Source organism: Musca domestica, unplaced genomic scaffold (assembly GCF_030504385.1).
Source record: "Musca domestica strain aabys unplaced genomic scaffold, Musca_domestica.polishedcontigs.V.1.1 47, whole genome shotgun sequence".
NCBI classification, from domain to species: Eukaryota; Metazoa; Arthropoda; class Insecta; order Diptera; family Muscidae; genus Musca; species Musca domestica.
The window spans coordinates 3,332,056-3,354,394 of NW_026712338.1; the positions used below are offsets into that span (position 1 = coordinate 3,332,056).

The 22,339-nt window shown below is 36.3% G+C and overlaps 1 protein-coding gene across 2 annotated transcripts in view; it reads left to right on the forward strand.

Moving 5' to 3' along the window:
• Positions 1-22,339, forward strand: part of LOC131804623 (putative uncharacterized protein DDB_G0277255) — a 59,287-nt gene that overhangs the window by 19,896 nt on the left and 17,052 nt on the right. Inside the window, exon 1 of one of the 2 annotated variants that reach the window (XM_059127676.1) lies at positions 19,070-19,573. The exons of the other annotated variant lie outside the window; for it this stretch is intronic. The gene's annotated coding sequence lies outside the window, so the exon portion shown is untranslated. Of the gene's footprint in view, positions 1-19,069; positions 19,574-22,339 lie in introns of those variants that run through there. 2 annotated transcript variants of the gene reach the window in all.

A 22,339-nucleotide genomic window follows, 5' to 3' on the forward strand; every position in this document is an offset into this window, starting at 1 on the left:
TTCGTCGTAGACCCCATAATGTATACATATTCCTAATCAGCATAAAATTCTGAGACCATTTAACGATGTCCGCCTGTCTGTCCGTCCGTCTGTCTGTTGAAATCACGATACAGCCCACATTATTTGACGTAGAGCGTCAAAATTTAGTAGAATAATTTGTATTGTGTCTAGGATAGTTGGTATTGAAAATGACATATATCGGTCAACGTTATGGTATAGTCCCCATATAACGGTACCTCCCGATATTCGGTATTTTGATGATTATTGCCACATTTTTTCATGGATTTGTCTAAAAATTGGTATTTGTAGGTCATAATGGGTCCTAGTTCGTACGCCGAAACATTGCATGTATAGGTCCACGCTTTGGTATAGCCCCCATTATAACGGTACCTCCCGATATTCGGTATTTTGATGATTTTTGCCACATTTTTTCATGGATTTGTCTAAAAATTGGTATTTGTTGGTCATAATGGGTTTTAGCTTCGGTGGCGAAACATTGTATGTATAGGTCCACACTTTGGTATAGCCTCCATATAACGGTATCTTCCGACATTCGGTATTTTGATGGTTTTTGTCACATTTTATCACGGATTTGTCTAAAAATTGGAATTTGTTGGTCATAATGAGTTCTAGCTCCGTTGGCGAAATATTGTATGTATAGGTCCACGCTTTTGTATAGCCCTATATAGTGGTACCTCCCGATGTTAGGTATTTTGATGATTTTTGCCAAATTTTCCCACGAATATGTCTAAAAATTGGTATTTGTGGGTCATAATTGGTTCTAGTGTTTCCATTACCCTAAGATGGAGGGTATTAAAAGTTCGGCCCGGCCGAACCTAATGTTTTTTACAAAATGTGTTGTTCGTTGCAAAACCTTGCGTGTGTTTTCTTTTTTTTTTTTTTTTTTTGAGAAAAATTATTAACGGAATTCTAGGAATTCGTTTATTTATATGTGAATAAATGAAATCGTTAAAATAAAAAATGCACTTTATGACTGTTAATCTCTGGGTGGTAGGAAATCCACTTTGAAAATGAGACCAATGAGACCTCGGTACGAATATTAATAAACTTACTTACTTACATTTATCATACCAAGTAATGAGTATCGGCGGCTCAGGACGAGCAACTATAGTGTTCTAAAAGTGTTTTGTGAAAATTGAAATATATTGGTAAGATTCGATTGATATAATTCGCCTGCGCTTCTACGTATATACATTTATTTCAACATTTTTGTAGAAATATGTAAATAACAGCTGTTTATGGTTACGTCACCGCTAATCAAAGATATTGAATGCGTGTACGGTTATAGTTAGAGATATGCCTAGTGCGATGTTGTATGTAACGTCAAATTGAGCCTTAAATGGGAGCTATAAACTTTATTCTAGTCGGAAAATGGACAAGCGCAATATGTTTGATGCATACATCAAACATCATATTAGAAGGAAATACATATCTAACTCTAAATCAATTTCTAGGCTGTATTTCATATCTTGTACCGAATATCATTGTAAAATAGGACACATTGCGGAATTGAGAGGCTTATGTTATAATGAGTTGTTTCGCAAGGTTTGTGTGTTTGTTTTGGCTTTGTGGCAATCACATGCAGGAAATAGTCGGCTCGTTGATATCGAATTGATATATTCAACTCGATGTATCGGGCTTATGAAGAAGGCTTGATGGTTGACGGCTTGATGATAGATGACTTGGTAATAATTGGTTCAATCTTTTTTGTATTGATCGACGAATCGCAGATCAAGAGTCTCGATTGTCTTCGGCACAAGGTAGTACGATTGAGACTGCTATCACGAAGCGACTACTCTCCACTTGACGGGCATTGATAATAGTGACTGGACAAACAGAGTGATTGAAAGTTATTTCTTTATGCCGTAAACTAACACCACAAATTTTCTACGAACCTTATTTTGAAAATGAGCTGAAGAAGATACACATATTAAGGTGGTTCATCATATTTTGATATTAGAGAGGTTTATTATTTGAATAAAGAAAAATGTAAAAAATTGTTAATAAAATATTGTCATTGGAGATTTTTTTTTATTGAAAAATGGAGATTTTTTTATTGAAAAGGAAAAATGTAGTGGCTACGTTACAAGTTACCTAAATCTGAACAGATTTTAACAAGATTTCATTAATTTCTATGCTTAATTCGGTAGTATGTGCCAATATCGATTATATCAGATATTAACAATTTGGTGTACATTAAAAGTGGAATCGGGCGAAATTATATGTATGGGAGCTATATCCAAATCTGAAGCGATCACGGCGACAATTTCAATGAGGGTCTATAATCGGACAATACAAAGGGAGATCGATCAAGCCGTAAGAATCCAATTTAGAATATCTTCAAATTCAGAATATCAGAAGGTTCCTTGATATGAGGCCTGTATAAATTGGTAAAGTACTCATTAAGGACTTAAAATACCAAAAAATGCGGAGAAAACCACCAAAATACTGAATATTGGAAGGTATTTAAAATAATTATGGGAAATATATTCAAAATACTCAGCGGTACTGATATGTGTGGACATTTGCGTAAATGACGACTTGCGTGGCCGATTTACGAACTTGACCACCCTAATGAAATAATACACATTTGTGTATCACTTGGCATGATTGCCACAAGCAGACGGATAGATAGATAGACAAACTTAAAATTGTACGCTGATCAGAAATATATATACTCTTGATGGGGATGAGGAGAAGGTTTCGAGAATAGAAATACAACGCTAATTAACTATCCATACATTCACATAAAGAGATTACCATTTTTCTATACCCTCCACCATAGTATTCCGTCTGTGGAAATCACTCTAGAATCCGAACGAAATAAAGGGGGTTGATAAAATTTTACTCAAATGTCTGCAGGACTCTTGGTATTGAAAATGGACCATGTAGGTCCATGTTTTGGTATAGCCCCCATATAATGGTACCTCCCTATATTCGGTATTTTTGGTGATTAAAGCGACATTATTCACCGGAAGTTTCAAATTTGGTATTTGAAGTTCGTAATGACAGAAAATTGTCTGTGCAGGTCCACGTTTTCGTATAGCCCCCATATAACTGCACGTCCAGTAATTGGGTATTTTGATGATTTTAGCGACATTATATTGTTTCAAATTTGGCATTTGAACTTCCTAATGGATACTACAGCCTAAGACAGTAAATTGTCTGTGCCGATCCACGTCTTCGTATAGCCCCTATATAACGATACCTCCCGATATTTGGTATTTTTATGATTTTAGCGACATTATTCACTGGAATTGTTTCAAATTTGGTATTTGAAGTTCGTAATGGATACTACAGCTTATGACAGGAAATTGTTAGTGCAGGTCCCCGTTTTGGTATAGCCTCCATATAATAGTACCTCCCTACATTATTAACCGAATTTTAAGTTTCGCATCTGAATAATGTAATGTCTTATAACAAAAGTTGCCTATGCACGTCCACGTCGTCGTGTAGACCCTAATATAATGGCTACATTCGGTATTTATAAGATTTTAACAGAATTTTTAACGGATTTTATTTTTTGAAAATTGCCAAATTTGTTCCAAATGGCGGAGGGTATTAAAAGTTCGACCCGGCCAAACATACAATTTTTTTTAACTACACAAGTATATTTCCAATAGCTGTGCTATATTTTTGCTCATTTTTATTTATGATTTGACAAATGATTAAGGCTACAAATCATTTCTCTCCATACACGAGACCTATGTATGTGCGTATGTTAACGTATAGACATATGTATATGTTGTGCTCTTTCGTTGTAACGTTTTGTTCATGTTTAGCACACATTTACTTAGATTACAAACTATCTTTCTATCTGGGTAAAAACCAAAGCGAATAGATATTTATGACGGCAGCTATGCTTGTATGTGTGCATGTTGGTCGTCGAAGTTCGGTCGGAAGGCGCGGAAATATGTATTACATATTTTTGTAAAATCGTTTATTTCTTTTTATGTACACATTTTTTGAAACACGCTGACTTTATCTGTCTATCTATCAGCGTAGAAATACGAAATGTGCGAACGTTCACTCCTAAGTCAATTCAAGCCAAATTGAGTTAAGTTCAGTGCTGTTGAGCTACGACGACGTGTTTGTTTGTCGCTAGTGATGTCATCGCAGGCAGTTGCTGTCATGCTTTCAGTTTTCCATTTTGCCTGACCGCGCACCGTCTGTATGTCAGCTGATAGCCCTGTTTACGCTCGCATACAACTTGGAGTTGGTTAATACTTTTGCCATTTATTTGCCACCAGCAGAATACTATGTGGCGCGGCAGTGCCTCTCTCGACCCTGCCCTACCGCATAGGCAAATTATGAAAATAGTGGAGTAATGGTGTCGCCTGGCTCGCTCGCTGGTCGTCGCCTACATTCGCTGGCCACTGGAGTTGGATGGCGAGGTTCACGCATATGCACAAATGACAAATGAATTTATGGTATTGTTTTGTTCTTCTGATCCACCCCTCCCCCTCCATTGAGTTCTGTCGTTGTGCCTGTCTATTTGGCAAAATTGGTTTCTTTTTTCAGTTACTCCCCACATTCCCTGTCGGGCAAGTCATAGCAAAAAAAGAAAACGCTTTGTGGAATCACTTTATACTCAATACCACCTACAACCTAACTTGTCTGACTGCTTAAGTATGTCGTCGTTTTTTCCATTTCTGTCTAATTAACTGATTAGAAATTCATTCTAACGAAAAGCGAAACAATCCATAGAAGTTCAATAAAACTGAATTGCGGTTCGGCAGCAATATTTTCAAGCGAATAAAAAAGAAAAAAAAAACAGCAACAATCAAGTAAGATGAAACAGTTTTGTTTTGAACAAATATTGAATGGCATACAAAAAGCAATTAGTGAATTAAAATGCAGTATTTCATAACACTTATTATTGTTAGTTAAATTTTCGTGATAAAACCGATATTCTCGTGACCGAATTTTTTAGTTAGCTACTGCAAGTGCATTCATTCAAAACAAGTAGCCGCAGCAACCTCACATTGTGGTACAACAGTGTCTGTGTATTTTTTGTAACATTCTGAAGAACCTAGATAGACACACATCATTTTCTAAAGTGATTAATGCATGTCCTACCGTTCGTCTATCAATATTTATTTCCGCATTTACAGCCCGACCAAGATCAGATTTTTCACAGTTCATTTGTTTATTTAAAGGGTTTATTATGCACCGAATGCGTAGAATATTTCGCTCTAAAATTGTTAGACGATACGAAAGTGAATGCGAAAGCAAACCATTATTATAAAAGGGTTGTTCATATCTTGAGTTAAGCTTAAAAAAAATAAAATAAATAATACTAGTAGTTAGTCTGTTCAATTTGTTTTGAATCGGTTCAGATATAACTACAATATCTTCTGTATATAGGTAACACCTCTGAGAGAATTTTCTCTCTCGTATACGAATATTGCAAAAAGTTATCGAACGACATTCATAAAAATCCAGCAAAAAATAGCTGTTCTCCAAAAATGTATTCGCCATGTTTTGAAAATTTCAATGAAGGCGAAACCAAGCAGCGAGTTGAAAACTAAATTTGGTTGAGAACATTTTGCCCAGTAAGAGTCTGCAAAATTGCTCTCCCCAATTAAAAAAATATTGGTTGGATATTGTACTCATATAACGTTTCATCTGATTTTAAGCATAAATCCCCCAATGCCGTAATAGTGCTCCGTAACAATGATATTTGGTACAAGATATCACATACAGACTAAAAATATATCATCCACATTTTGTTGAATGTCTCTCTCTCTCTCTCAGTTTGGATTTAGATATACAGGGTGAGATGAAAAAACTGCAACCAATTTCAGGCTGCTGTCATTTCCAAGCCACTCGTCGGACCACTCCTAAAATTATTCCAGTGACAGTTCATTATATTATTTACAAGCGTACAAAAGTATTTTGGTGAGAATTTTCCACAAAAAGTTATCCGTGATGGAATTCAAGCGTGATAGTGTGATTTCTTTATATATTTAACTGGAAAACCACAAGTGGCTATCGTTAGAGTACTCCAGCATTTAAATTTGAATAAATCTTATGTGTCTCGTGGCCGAAAAATGGCTCGTGAGCTGAACATATCGCAATGTTCCATTCGGCAAATATTGAAAAATGAGCTCGGGGTAAAGTCATTGAAATTCCAAAAAGTGCAAGAACTTACATCGAAACAGAAAGAAAATAGACTCAAAAGCGGTAAAGAGTTTCTTCGCTTGGCCGAAAGTGGTGAACTGCCGAATTTGTTTTTCTCCGATGAGAAAACATTCGTTGTCCAGCAGTTTTTAAACAAACAAAATGATTAGGTTGCTTACCAAAGAGGTCAGCTGAAAATATGCACCTTCGGTGATGGTGTGGGCCGCCATAACAGTCGATGGTCGCTCTCAGCTCGTATTAATCGACCTTGGCATCAGAACAAATGCCGAATATTATCGCGAATAATTCTGGAGGGTGTATTAAAGCCTTGGGCACGCAAAAATTTTGGCCGTAGACCTTGGACATTCCAACAGGACTCAGCACCATCGCACTCAGCACGCGCCAACCAAGAATGGTTGCAAAATTATGTTCCTGGCTTCATTTGCAGCCCACAGTATTTTGGAAAGCAAGATTGGCATTAAAAAATACCAAAGTATCGATCACCGCAGAGCAACATTTCATTTTCCATTTGAAGGCCATAATTCGTGACCAATTCGAACAAATCTAAAATTTGATGCTATTTCCGACATTTTTTGCTTTCATTCAATAAAATGTAAAAAATATTGCGTTTGACTTGTTGCAGTTCTTAATCTCACCACATTTAATGATCATGCGATCAAGTTAAGTCTGGAAAAACGTCTGCAATTTAGATGTAGCTATAGCAAGTTGATTAAAATTCCCTTCATAATGGTGAGCACCTTGCAGTTACAATTCGGGCAGCCAAAGCAGCTTCTGAAGATGACATTTGTTTACCATTGTGGCAAGATATATTAATATGGATATAGTATGTGTATCAGAGGGCTGCAATGAGTATGATCGAGTAGGCTTGATCACACACACTGGAAATACAATCAAACTCAATCAGTCGGTCAAAAGTAACATGTTCATTCGAGTAGCTCAAGCCAAATGAAAAAGTGGTGATCGAACATGTATTGATCGAAGTTTTGTGTTCGCAATCAAACAGCTCACATGAATGTTTTGTTTACGAACTAATGTTGAACAATACATACCGAAACGATCATCTCGGATGAATATGATCGGTTTGATTTTTTTTTGAAGGGTGAGTGATTTGATTCGATTAAATACGAAAGATCGAATCTGAGCGTAATCATGTATTGTAGTTTTGGTATGGTTATCAATACTAGAAGCAGTAGTACCCATTGAAGAAATCGAAACAAATGGTATTTATTAAATAACGATTTTTTATTTCATTTGGGCTTATAGTATACCAGACTTCAGTGGCTTATTTCTAAAAAAGAACACATTATTTCTAAAAAAAATAACAAAAAATCCGACTTCAGTCACTTATTTGTAAAAAAGGAACACATTTTTCAAAAAAGAAAAAATAATAATAATAACAAAAAATATATTTCATTTGCTTATTTCTACAAAAGGAACATATATCAGTCTTTAGTATTTAGTTGCAATTTTTGTTAAAAGAGTTTAAAAACATTAAACTGTCAACAGCTCTCAGCCCGATACTGTTCCTTTTCTCTGTAATATAGTTCGTCAAAATTACCTGCGCAGGCTTATTTGGATGAATAAACAATGAGCTGAGCGAACTCGATTCAAAGAAAACAATCACGGTTGTGATTGCTCATTTACATTCATGTGTTCGATCAACTCATGTTGCTGAACACATCAAACCGTCTCGAACGCTCATGTTTGATTGGAAGTGATGTGATTCAAACTGAGCGTTCGATTCGATCCGATCCGATCCGAAAACGGTCAATTCATTCAGATCAAACAAAACGACTGCATCAACAAAAATCATGTAAGAAACCGAGTGTGGTTGAATTTATGCATACTCGTTGCAGCCCTCTGATGTGTATCTCAGAAGCTTTACATTCCCAACTGTTTAGCCGAACCGATTGTAATTGGATATAAACATGTTTTGCGTTTAGCCTACAAATCTTCCAAAATTGTTTCTGTAATTTTATATCACTTATATCATGGTTCTGCATTTACCCTTTTCCCTTATAAAGTTCCTTCGTGGTATGCAAGCTACTTAGAACATTCATCACCTATTGCTGAGAGATTTTCTCATCAAAATGCCAAAAAGATTCTGACAGTATTTCCTTCCGCATAAGTATTTCAATTCATGTGGATTTCTAAAGCACTGCCTAAGGGTGCTTTCATGCTTGTCGCTCGCATTCACTAAATGTTGGCATACCAGCCCATTGAAGCTTTCTTTACACACGCACATACATACGAACATATGTAAACAAGTGCATAGACCAGAATGCGTGGCGATAGTGAGATATCCGATATTGTGTCATAGTCATCATCATCGTCGTCATAGCTGGCGTTATCTCCGTTTGTGCTACACTACCAGCCCCTGGCAACGAAATGCACTAAGCGAAATGCCTTTGGCTGTGGTCAGTGTGTGTTCGTTTGGTGGCCTACTCCCGTTTTCTGTTGTCATTATTCAATTGCGCGTTTCTAGTTCTATAGGTTGGTCTGTCATTCAGTCAATTGGTTCATTCAGCAGTTAGTCTGCTCTATTACAATGGAAATAAAGACAACAACAACAACAACAACAATATAAATAATAATTAATATGTGTATTAATAAATTACAATGCACCGCAATTCAATTGACCAGCTAAGAATGGATGAAATACAGAAGCCGGACGGACAACTGTAAATGAAGGACTCAATGAATATAAATATAACAATTAATAAAAAGAAATGCATCGGATGAATGAACTGGTGTACGACTTCATAAACAAATTGCCACTCTGCTGGGGTGGAAATCAATCATGCTTGCTTGGAAAGCAGATGCAATAACAAGAACAAAACTTCATACCTATGTGTGTGTGTGTTCATTAATGAATTATCCAATCGTAAACATACCGAGGCACACGCAACCAGCCATCCATCCATCCCACCCCCATATCATTAACCAATTATTCATAAATAATTAATTGGGCTCATTAGTATTATTATTTAGCGCCAGCACCAATAGCAACACTACCCGTCGAGAATGGTGTCAACATTCGGTGTATTGTAGGTTTACTGATGAATTTTAGGAAATTTGAAAATGGTTTTCACTTTCACTCCTTCTTCTTATTCCGTACGCCCTGTGAATTTTAATAAGGCTTCATTCGTTTCGATTGTGCTTGGCTCTAACTGATTTGATTAGTATTCTTGGATTCTTGAGCTAGATCGATGATATTGTGGACTTGTGGTTAAAGTTGAGGTTTAAGGATAATTTCGAATCTTATTGGTCAGCACTCAGTTTTTTACCATTTGGATTCAAATACTCCACATCATAGATGTGTTGCATCTCTCTCTTTGACTTAGTTGTCATTCCGTCTTGAACTCCTCGAAATAAGCATTTTACCGCACAATGTCGATACGACCATACCAATGTAGCCTTTCCGTCCCTCCACCTGTCTGTCGGCTGTGGAACGAAACGAAGTATGATGATAATGGATTTTAGGTCTATAGAGCTTTTGAAAATGGGTCATACAGGATGAGATAAAAAAACTGCAACAAAGTCAAACGCCATAATTCTTACATTTTTCTTAAATTTTAATGAATGAAGGCAAAAGATGTCGGAAATAGCATCAAATTTTAGAACAACGCTACCCGAATTTTGCTCTGCGGTATTTTTGACCAGGATTTTGACCACAGGATCATTTTGATTGTTTACAAACTGCTGGACAACGAATGTTTTATCATCGGAGAAAACCAAATTCGGCAGTTCACCACTTTCGGCCAAGCGAAGCAACTCTTTAGCTCTTTTGAGTCTATTTTCATTCTGTTGCTGTATAAGTTCTTGCACTTTTTGGTATTTCAATGGCTTTACCCCGAGCTCATTTTTCAATATTTGCCGAATGGAATATTGCGATATGTTCAGCTCACGAGCCATTTTTCAGCCACTGCGACGCTGGCTAAAGAAATCACACTATCTCGCTTGAATTGCATCACAAATTCACATCAAAATGCTTCTGTACGCTTGTAAACAATATAATGAACTGTCACGGGTTTAAACGGGTTTAACAGCATTTTTTTTTACCAAAGTTGCTGTCAACTCGGCAGTTTGTGTTCTTAGTGGGCAAAAAACTCCTCACTCCAAAGAATTTTCGCTATTTTGATTGTTTGTTGTTTTTGCCTCAGGATTCTAGCACATCAACTACTATCTAGACATTAGTTCTGATATGCCATTCCGATTTACCTGTGAATCCATTGCGGATTTTGCCAACATATTTGAAAACTATTTTTCAATCTGATTACAAATTACTTATTTTTTTAACTGACTGACTGCATTTGTGTCGTACAAATGCTCAAATTCCATTGCTATCATGACATATTTCTTCCATTCTAGTAAATTGCCCAATTCATTTCATTGAAACAAATGAAAGCGAAACGTGACGTATTTGCTTTATAAATGATGTCTAATGTTAATCGAAATCGTTATCACATTGAAATCATTTGGATTCGTTAATTGCATTAATTGGTTGTTGTTGTTATTGTAGTTTTATCGACCTACGCGAGCCAAATTCATTCTAAAGTCTTGCTTTTTGTTCATCATCAACTGGTGCGTTTTTTTTTTATTTGTCGATGATGAAATAATTTTCGTCGATATTAGCTTGGAATGATAAACGAACTTATCGTAGCAATAACGATAACCAATTCAATAGCATTTGGCTTTGCGGAGACTGTGACGTATGAGCAATGAAGAAAAAAGTATTCCATCAATCATACCTTCCCTATACAAATATCCATCAATAAGTGCACAGCAAATTACAGTACATACCTACTAAAAGGCTGCAAATGTGACAATTTTCTCTATTTATGCCATGGAGAGAAAACGCTCGTCATGTTGTGCCCTGTTTGATCAAACGCATAACAGTACGTGACATCCAACCAAATGCTCGATGTCTCGTCATGTCGGTCACACTCAAACCGATCGTCATAACATGTAATGACCAATAAACGGGAATGTTGAATAGTGTGTCATACAAAAATGTTCTATCAAAAAAACAACAACAATAATGAAGCAATTGCCAACGAAAAGACACACACGTGATGAAGGCACAGCGCAATCGCTACCTGCTTTTCCGATATGTGAAAAAATAATTTTTTTGTAATAAAGAATTTCATGGCGAATACTAAAATATTAAAGGTACTTCTAATTGGTCCACACGAAACATTCACATTTCGTGGTTATTTTTAATCCTTATTAAAAAACAATAATCCCCTGAATTTTTGATTATAATTTCATAAATGTTTGCCTCCGGTAGTGAGGTGTAAATGAGAATGAGTGCTACTTTAATTCATGTAACAACACTATATACTTCCATTGTTCAATTCTGTGCATATTCTGTTATTATATGAGAATTAAATCTCTGCCCACAAACATTAATTTTAAAAGAACACTTTATGTAGGTAGAAAATAGGCAAACAATATTTACTTTTTTTTATGACCAAAATTTTATGATAATCATCAATAAATTGGGATTGTTCAGTATATATTTCATTTTTCTATTCTTTTGTTGATGTCAATGCACATTTTGTTATTGAACTCAATTTTATATTTACGCGGTGTTTGTTACTTCAAAATTACAGCACACACAAAAACACATGCTCACCGTCGAAAGTAACACACACTCTCTCAATTTAAGCACACGTACACAAATGACACACAATTTGACGATGACACGGTTCGATGTGATCGTTGACACCCTGCATTTTTCGAGAACACCATGCAAATATTCGAGTCAGCCATGCCACGATCGAACCTTAGACAATGGCACACATGAATCAAAATGGGGGATGTTGTTGGTTGTCATTGCTTTTCAAATACATAGCGCATGATTGAGTAGACAAAGTCAGTGTGTCGAAAAAAGCATAATTCATATAATTCGTCTTGTGCAGGCCTTTAATACCTACATATGTGTTCATCCACATGTATGTGCTTGCAGAACTGCACAACCGATTTCAAAAGAAAATTTTCACAAAAAAAAAAAAAAAAAAAAAAAAATCACTGGATCCAGTTTCATTAGCCAAACAAATGTTTGTTTATCTTGATTAGCTTCGCCGAATGTTGAACATTTAAAACGTTGGAATATTTTCAATATGAAATCATAAACATAATATTAGGATATGACAAAATTGCGTTCTTTTTTAAATTAAATAATTTTTTGTTTTTAATTTATTAAGCTGTGATGTCAGCTAATGCGCCTAAAACATGCCCCTACGTAACCCTACGTTTCAAAGCATAATTTCACAAAAATATTTTGGAATACGAGAGATGGTAGCTATGGACAAAAAAATAGGGTCGATGGAATTTTTTGTACAACACATTCCATAACTGTCTTCCCATTCTTGTGTGGCGCATGCTGAGTCCTGTTGGAATGTCCAATGTCTGCGGCCAAAATCTTTGCGTGCCTAAGGCTCTAATACACCCTCCAGAATATTTTCGCGATAATATTCGGCATTTATTCTGATGACACTGTCGATTAAAGCGACCATCGACTGTTGTGGCGGCCCACACCATCACCATGACTGGCGGTTGAGTTCTGGTGGCCAACCGAAGGTGCACATTTTCAGCTGACCTCTTTGGCATGTAAACACGATCATTTTGTTTGTTTACAAACTGCTGGACAACGAATTTTTTTTCATCGGAGAAAACCAAATTCGGCAGTTCACCACTATTGACCAAGCGAAGCAACTCTTTAGATCTTTTGAGTATATTTTCTTTCTGTTGCGGTGTAAGTCCTTGCACTTTTTTGAATGTCAATGGCTTTAACCCGAGCTCATTTTTCAATATTTGCCGAATGGAATATTGCGATATGTTCAGCTCACGAGTCATTTTTCGGCCACGAGACACATAAGATTTATTCACATTTAAATGCTGGAGTACTCTAACGATAGCCACTTGTGGTTTTCCAGTTAAATATATAAAGAAAACACACAATTAAGCTTGAATTCCATCACTAATAACTTTTTTCTGGTAAATTCTCACCAAAATACTTTTGTACGCTTGTAAACAATGTAATGAGCTGTCACTGGAATAATTTTAACAGCTGTCGATTGAGTGGCTTATAAATGACAGCAGTCTGAAGTTGGTTGCAGTTTTTTCATCACACCCTGTGTATTGATATTTTTATAAATAGGGTTTCTAAATAATGAGAAGTCAAAATTACAAAATTTGGCGAAATCTGGAAATGGAAAACATGACCAAAACTTATATGGGGCTACTCAAAAGGTTGGAGCGCTATGACCAGTTTTCTGTACCAATGAGTCTGGATGTAATCCAGCTCTATCCTAAATGTTGCGAAATATGCCTCAAACTATGGGAATCCCTTTGTATATAGTCAAAACTATGTGAAGACTTTAACGACGTTTGTCCCCAAAGTCTTTTGTCCAGCAAATTGAAAAAATTATATTTTTTTTCAGAAATAAAGAATGTTTTGATCTTCGTCTAGCCACTAAAATAGCACCTAATATGTCTGATGAGCCTCTTAACCAATGGTGAAACGCGTCACATGCTGGTCGATGCGTGTATCAAGTATCCACCAACAAATGACCTTCTCAACAAAAATTTATGACCCTTTTTATACAAATGTCCGTTGTCTAGAGTCTCACAATTAAATGTAGATGTGGTATAATTCTTCCTTTGAAGTATAAAGGAAGATTTTAACTTGAATTGGAAACGGGTCCGAATAACAGTAAAAAGACCAATGCAACATTTTCAATTGTCTTCAATCTTCTTCTTCTATGTCTAATATACCTGCCCTCTATAGCCATAGTTTTTTTTTACCTCAAGTCGAGAATATGAAGTCATGTAAATGGCCGCTTTGGCCAAAACTTAAGGCGATAGGTCTCACATTCTTGACGGATATTGTCTTTAAGATCTGAAAGACGAGATAACCCCGTTCAAATCAGACGATCTTGCTGGCCAGTGCAAATTTTCTAAACGGGATACTAGGTTCCCGGAAAATGCATCCTTCCAGTCTTTGCCGTTGCATCATCATGTTGGAACCACATGTTTTCCAATCCCAGCTCATCAAGTTGTGAAGAACTTGTTGATTGTTGCTTTTTAGCGCTCACCATTCACAGCAACCGCGACGTCGTCGAAGAAACAAAGGTCGGATGACTCCTCCAGCGAAAATATGCAGTGACTTTGAGCAGGTGTAATGGATCTTCGTGTCTTACACGCGGATGTTCAGTGCGCTAAGAGCGTAAATATTGCTTATTTACGTACCACCAAGATGGAAATGGGCCTCATCGTTCATGGTTATTTTTGATGAAAAATAATCTTCTTCTTGGTGGGCTTAAGGATAGCTTGAGCTTATTTTAGACGAGATTGATGGTCAACAGCTAACAGCTAATGCACCATCTGGACTTGGCACGAAAACATCTTCAAATCTTATACTGACCGAAACCGTAACGTAACATTGTTTAAAAAATTGTTTATCAAAACAGAAACTGACATCTGTCAAAACAGAACTGACATTAGAGGCCAATCGTAAAATTGATAGCATTTTCTGATAGGAGGATTACTTTTGCGCCACCTCGTACTTCAAACAACAAGTCTTATTTTTTTTAAGAGCGATTTTTATCCAATTTATTGGCTTTCGGTGGTAGTCTTACTTATTGTGACGACTCCATTGTAAAACACTCCCTGTTTTATAGCATGCTTTTTTGTATAATTAAAATGTACCTAATAGACTCATTCTTTGGTTGGAATACAATAATGAGGAGATATCTGCTCCGACGTTCTCCGATTTTGCGAAATAGTATATAATTTTTGTAAGAACAAAAAATCGGTAAAGGGGAGCACGATATATTCGTATGTATTTTATACATTGCGATCAAGCAACTTATAAATAGGCGCTTCAGACTTATGGTAAGATAAAAAATAACCCTGAAATGCACTTTAATACAACGGTCTGAATCCCATCTTGGACTAATAATGGATTTCCTATGCGGACAACTACCTCAAACTTTGTTAACCAGAATTGCTGAGACAGAGTCAGGAAAACTCTCCACGCCGACTTGGGATATACTTTTTTGTTTAATATTTTAATTAGCAAAAATTCGTAGATGTTGAACTATGGGTTTCATAATCAATTCGGAGACGATTATGGAGTCATAGTCGTGAAAAAAATGGTATGCTGTCGCAGTTGAGTCAAAAACCGCTTGACTCTTACTACTGTCCTGCGTATAACCTAAACAGTTATTGTTTTTGTATTTTAAACTCATAAAACTTTTAACAGGCCGTGTAGTTTTGGCAAATGTTGTATTGGTTTATGCTTTCGTCGACAGGACTTTGCCATATTGTCAAAAGTCAAGGTTTTGATCTGGTCCCTTGCAAAAAGCCGTGAATTCCATAAGGATGTACAAATCGACTTCTTACAAAAGTGATTAGTTAATAAAAACATTGATATCTATTTTTTATTTTCAAAATACATAGGCCGTCAGATAAAAACGCCTGGAACGTGTTTTGATGTGTTGATGCCCAGTCAATATTATTTTTATTTTCGATCGCCTTAGTCATTGTCCAGTCCTGATGTTTATTAAACCAAATCACGAATCAATAAATTTATTATCATCTTTGTGTTTTTTTTTTTTTTGCAAATTGTACTTGTTTGCGTAATAATGATGCTCTTCCCACGCCACAAATCTTTTGTACATAATTATAATATTCAATTAGCGGCAAAATTCGCAGCTGTATTTGTACAGTAGGTTGTACTGCCACAACAGCATTTACATACATATGTTCATACAGAGTTTGTTTTTTTTTTGTTTTGTTTTTTTTTTTATTTTTGCGCCTTGTTTGTCTTATTTCTTCAGTTGAGATAATTAGGAATTTTTGTGTATTTACGCTAACAAGAGCCGGTTTCCTTCCAGATCACCTTGAGCCATTGATTAGTAATTTTCGGTATACTTGACATTGATGTAAATTCAAGTTTGTTCGAACATGCTAATTTCATTATTATTTCGCATTGTGGTCTATTAATTGAGGAAATGTTTATTTTCAATTTTTTGTTAGCAGGCATTAACAATTTTAAAAAATTTCTGTGTAGGACCAGTTAATGTCATCCGAATAAATTTCTGAGACTTACTTCGTGATCTATGGAAATGCGAAATGAAAATTTTTAGAGAAGAAAGAAATTTCAAAAGAAAAATATTCTTAGATTTTAAAATATGTATATCCCATTATCTTGTGCGATAATCTTATGTTGGCACAAACATTAATATGAAATTTGAAGGAAATCGATCACTAAATTCATATTTTAGGAGTTCCCCGCCAACCCGCCATCAATTGCCAGATGTAGAAGTTGAACTAGGGATCTCCTTATGAGAAGTCAGACACACCATCCAGCAAAAAAAAAAAATATTATCAAATTAAGCATTTCGACAATAGTAATTACTTATAAATAGCGTTATATTAAAGATGAACGGGTTCACTCTGTGCGGCCATTACTTGGTACGCTAAAATTGAGTTATTTTTTTATTTCTCTTTCGAGATGAGCTTAGTGATCTGAAGTTTGCAGTGAAAAGAAGTATCGGAGAGAAATTACCACACACTCACCAATTGCGATTATGCATATGCGAATTAAACACCAGAAACAATCCAAGTTGGACTCAAGTTGTACGAGCAAATGTTTTTCACAGCAAAGCATATTTTAGTGGCGATGATTTAATATATATAACATCTGTTATAGTGCTGCTGTAGGATGGCCGGTTAATGGTTCGGAACGTTGAGATGTCAACTTTTAGTTGGCTGCACTCCGGGGTCCGCGGTTTAAATCCCATCTAAGCTCAGCTAAATTTATATTTTTTGAGTTTTACTTGTGAATTTTTGTAGAAATAATTCATTACTTTTCGACTTACTGGTAATGTTATTGTCATTTTTTTGTGATACTGGTATTGCAGGAAATATGTCGGTGTCATTACCAGTAATGCTAAATGTGGCACATACCACTGAGGTGACAAGGCGGCCAGGCAAAAATATTGATCTTTTGTGGGAGAGGCACCAGAAAAAGTGGATAAGATCGAAGTTTGTAGGGCGGCGAGAGCTCCTATATATGATTTATCCGATTTCACATGTAGACCTCTCAAAACAATGATATTCGCATTTTCTGCAATTGCAACTTGCAACTCTAAAATGGAAACAATTAAATAGATATAGAAAATTGGGTGGCACTCTTATATAGCAACTCTTGTATGCCCATCTATGTTTTTTTGGTTTTACAATGAGTACAGTTAAATTTTGAAAATGCACCAATCGGTCCACTCCTTCTCGAACCCCCACTCTTAAGGTCTCGCGATAAAATTAAATGCACATAGCTACACTCTCTTTAACAACTGGTCCACAATTTTTTCGAAGTGATTTATATAAATACCGTATATGATGTAAAGCGAGTATTTGACGTAGTCCAAACTTCGCATCACGCTTAAATTGGGAGCAAACATTCAGTCCTTCTCATATAATGTGAAGATAGTTTCGGTTGTTTCAAAAGTATCGCATAAGGTGCAAAAAGGGACAATTTCGGGACACTCCTTCTCGTACATTCCACTCAAAATATGACAATCTTCGATAGTATGTTTCTTTCAATAATAACTCTAATAAAATGTCAAACTTGGGCACGATATTATATCTGTTGTGTTCCCGTACTTGTTATCGGTAAAATTAGTAAAGAGGGAATTGTTGTATTCGTTCCGAGAGAACGAAAAAATTGCATAAATGTCTGAACTTCCAAATCAACATATCTTTTACACTGCCAAATGTACCTAGTGGAAGTAGTGTGTGTATGTTTTTTTTGGTATGCGGGAACAGTGTTCAAGATAAAGACTTTCAAATTAGCACTAGATAGCAGGTTCTGGAACACAACCTCAGTGTGATGATTAGATTTGAAAAATCAATAATTACATCATATAAGCTGAGCGGAGTCACGACTTTGTATAGCTCTGTATATCCCAATATAAGGTGTACTTAACTTTCTAACTTGTTCTTTCGAGAGAAGAAATTGTAAGGCTATTTATTTTTTCAGATACTGAAACTGTGCACTCGTATGATGTGCTACATAAACAGTCGCAGCTGTAACTGTGCTAGATAGAGAGTGCACATGAAGTAAACAACTTCAGGCCATTATCTTTATTTAGATAATAGATGTATCTCAATCTCAAGAAGGTTATAACAGTTTTCTCACAGACATTCACAGCGATTCTTATTAGATAGTTGGACAGGCGTTCTTTCTCTCTTCATGCTCTCGGAGGCAACACTTCTTATCTCAGTGGCAATGAATTGTTTACGTTTTCTCTCCATCTCTCTCTCTCTCTCTTTATTTACATTTTTCGAGATACTTTCAATTTAGCAGAGTATGAATGCGAGTGTACAATCAGTAAGCAAGTGTGTGTGCCCAAAGGTTTTGTGTATTGTGGCAAAAAAGTGATGTCATGCCTTATGTTGCCACCCTGTTGCATTTTACAAAAACAAAATGTAAAAGTGGTACGTTGGTTCAAACATGGGTGGACGGACAAGTCGCACAGCCAGTAATAGATGCCACAACATAGTTTTATTATTTTCTGCTAGCTGGCCAATGTTTTGTGTGTACGTCGCGCGCATTACGAGGGAGCCCTAAGCAACCCTCTTTTCTCGGTCGAGTACTTGTTTTTAACTTATTTATTGTGTTCCCTCTCTTCGTTCAACGGATCGAAATGTTTGCACGGTGGTGGCGCTACGTAGACAGTCTGGCAACATTGAGTTACTTGTTTTTTGAGTAGAGCGGAGAGTGGCTGTGCCGTAGTCATGTCGGCCGTTTATACGCGTGTGTATGAATGTCTGCGGCCGTTTTGTTATTTGGGAGAACGAAACATCACGACGAATGAACGACACAGGCATGCCAGCATACAGTTTTGTATTTTTCACAATAGATGAACACACGTATTTTACGCGAACGGGTCACAAACATCACAAATTGTCCAATTAAGGCGAAGTTCAAATAAAATTCAATAAAAGTTAATTAAAATTGACATCCACATCTCTGCATCTTTTTCCAATTGTGTCGTTTGTTTGTCGTCGTTCGTAATCAATTTATTGGTGGAAACACGGATACTTTTTATTTCGACTTGCAGGAGAAGAGGAATACCTACCCCACACACAAACGAAAAAGAAAACAAACGTCACTCACTGTGTACAGAAAAGCCCAAAAAATATTTTCCAAATTGTGGAAAATTGAAATAAAATTTCGCGAAACAAGAAATTTGGTGTGTTTCAAAAACAAAAAAGAAAAGCGATTGAAAACAAAAAAAAAAACTAATTTGAGTGTGTTGTGAGCGAGAGAGTACCTCTAACCGTTATTTCAATATTTCGAGGAAACGGAAAGAACACCTACAACAAATCCAGTGTAAGTGTTGGAGAATGGAGTTTATTTTTTTTGTTGAGGTTGTTGGTGGTGGAATTGGAACTACAATCTTTGTTTATGGGTATTTTGCAAAAGGCGCAATTTCTCTAGATGCATTTTTTAGAATCTTCCTATATATACATAATACATACAGGAAAGTGTATTATATAGATACATATAATGTGTGCCATATCCAAGAGTGTTTCCAAGTGAAAGAAGAATATTTTCTTTCCCTACTTGCCAAACACACTTGGTGTATACCTACCCATCCATATAAGAGCGTAAAAAGGTAAATATTTGTGTACATATAGCCAAATAGGAAAGTACCTACTGACACTTGTATGTAGGTACATAGGTATTTTGTACATATATGTACCAATATCTAGTTGTGTTTACTTTAATGTTTAAATATTGATTTTTGGGCGTTCTATTAACTCAACAAATCAAACCAAATAACCAACTGAAGAAGAACACAGAATGAGGAAGAAATTGAAATCAATTTTGTGTTGGAACGAATTAACCACCACCACCACCGCTAGCCCGTGGTAAGCAAAGTGATGAGGCAATTGTGTGTGAGCGTTAAGTGCCGTGCTGCTGAGTTCATCGCAAAAAATATAATCAAAACGCTCCGTCTCACAATCTATACTATAGCGACTCGAGCGCCTGACCGACCGTTCGTTCATCCGCCTGAGCCCCTCCCCGCCACCCCTTGGGTGGTAGTCGACTGGTTAACGGGTGGCGGTGCTGTTCTACAAATGCCCCCTTTCTGTTATTTTGTTGTGGTATCGTGACGTTTGTCTCTCCGAGTATCCAGAGTGTGTGTATGTGTGTGTGTGTGTGCGTGATTGCGCTCCCCGTTTATTCGCTCATCCCAACAAAAGCCAAAAGCAGCAGAAGTAACAATATTAGACACTCTAATGCCGACAGTGTGGAGTATTTAAATAAATCCACCTGAATGGATAACAATTAACACGTTACAGTGAAAAGTAAAAACAAAAACAAACACATCACCTGTCCCAGAGTCTTTCGTTGCGGCTCATCATACCTCACTAAAGAAAAGCGAAAGTGGGATTTACAGCAATTAAAACGCGATTCGTTTGACCGTCTGTGTGCATGCGTTGTTGTTGTGTTGTAGTTGTGACACCAGAACACGGAACATACAACTTATCTGTTGTCCTTGTCCGCATTATTGTGCTATGTGTGTGCATTGCTTTCTTTCTCCATTTGCACCCTCTCGCATTCTTGTTGCTTTGCTCGTGACTAGTTTCAAGGTCAGCACTTGCACATTCCACACCATGGATGGAGGAATATTCAAGCAAAAAGGAAAATAAATTCTTCCAATCCACCCTCCCACCACATCCCTCTTCTGGGCACAATGATGAATCACACACACAGAATGTCCTTCCATCGGCCTTCATTAAGGCTTTTATTAAATATAATTTGTCTTTTTCTGATAAAACACAAACAAATAACGCAATCATTCGAAGCATTACCGAAAATGGCATTCCAGCTGGCGACCGACCTCAATTGTCTTAATTTAATTATTTCATTAAAGCCTATAATTACTTAATTAAAACCCCATTTGGATTTCGTTGTTTTTGCAACTACAACGTGCGCCTCAACGGTAGATGAATAAACCACTTGTGTTGCTGGTGGAATTTGAAATGTTTTGAAAATTTTGAATTAAAGTAATTTTTGTCATTTACACAAAATTTAAAAAAGTAGGCGTTACTTAGTTAAATTCCCCGCCAGGAAAGAGGACATTTATTTTGTTTCTTCGAGTTATAACCCATAGTTCAAGTCGACATATTTAAAAAAGACACACTCGGTTTTTGGGGAGCACAACAACATATATTTGCCATGGTTTTATTCAAGTTAAGTGGCAATAAAAATGTCTGATTAAACACGTAAACACAAATTTGACTTCAATTGGCGTATTGACTTTAATAGGTAGAAGAGGTAATATACAACACTTATCAAAACGGAACGAACCAGTGTTCAGGATTTGTTTAGTTTTATTAATTGCATTGCCAGCTCTGAATTAATCCCAAATTCAATTCAGATGAAACTTCACAAATGAAGCAATCACATTTGATTTAAATAAGCTCGTGAAAATTTTTACTATAATTTCTCTTTTATCATAAATTATAAAAGGTACCTCCCTTTATTCGGTATTTTAATGTTATAAACTACATAATTCACCGAAATTGGTTTACATTTCGTATTTGAAGTTCGGAATCGGTACTACAGCCTATGACAGAAAATTACTAATGATAATAATGAGATAGAAAAAAAACTGCAACAAAGTCAAAGGCCATAATTTTTACAATTTTTTTAAATTTTATTGAATCTTAACATATAATGTCGGAAATAGCATCAAATTTTAGAAAAAGTCTAGATTTGTTCGAATTGGTCACCTATGGCACGAATTATGGCCTTCAAACGGCGAATGAAAGCGTCACATGCTGCCCGAACGTTGCCGTGCGGACTCCAGACACATTAGTCCACCGAGGAACCTCATTTTGTAACCATTCTTGGTTCGTGCGTGCTTAGTGCGATGATGCTGAGTCCTGTTGGAATGTCCAAGGTCTGCGGCTAAAATGTTTGCGTGCCCAAGGCATAAATACACCCTCCATTTTGTTTGTTTACAAACTGCTGGACAACGATTTTTTTTTTCATCGGAGAAAACCAAATTCGTCAGTTCACCACTTTTGGCGAAGCGTATCAACTCTTTGGCATTTATTTCATGATGAGGGATATACAAATCTA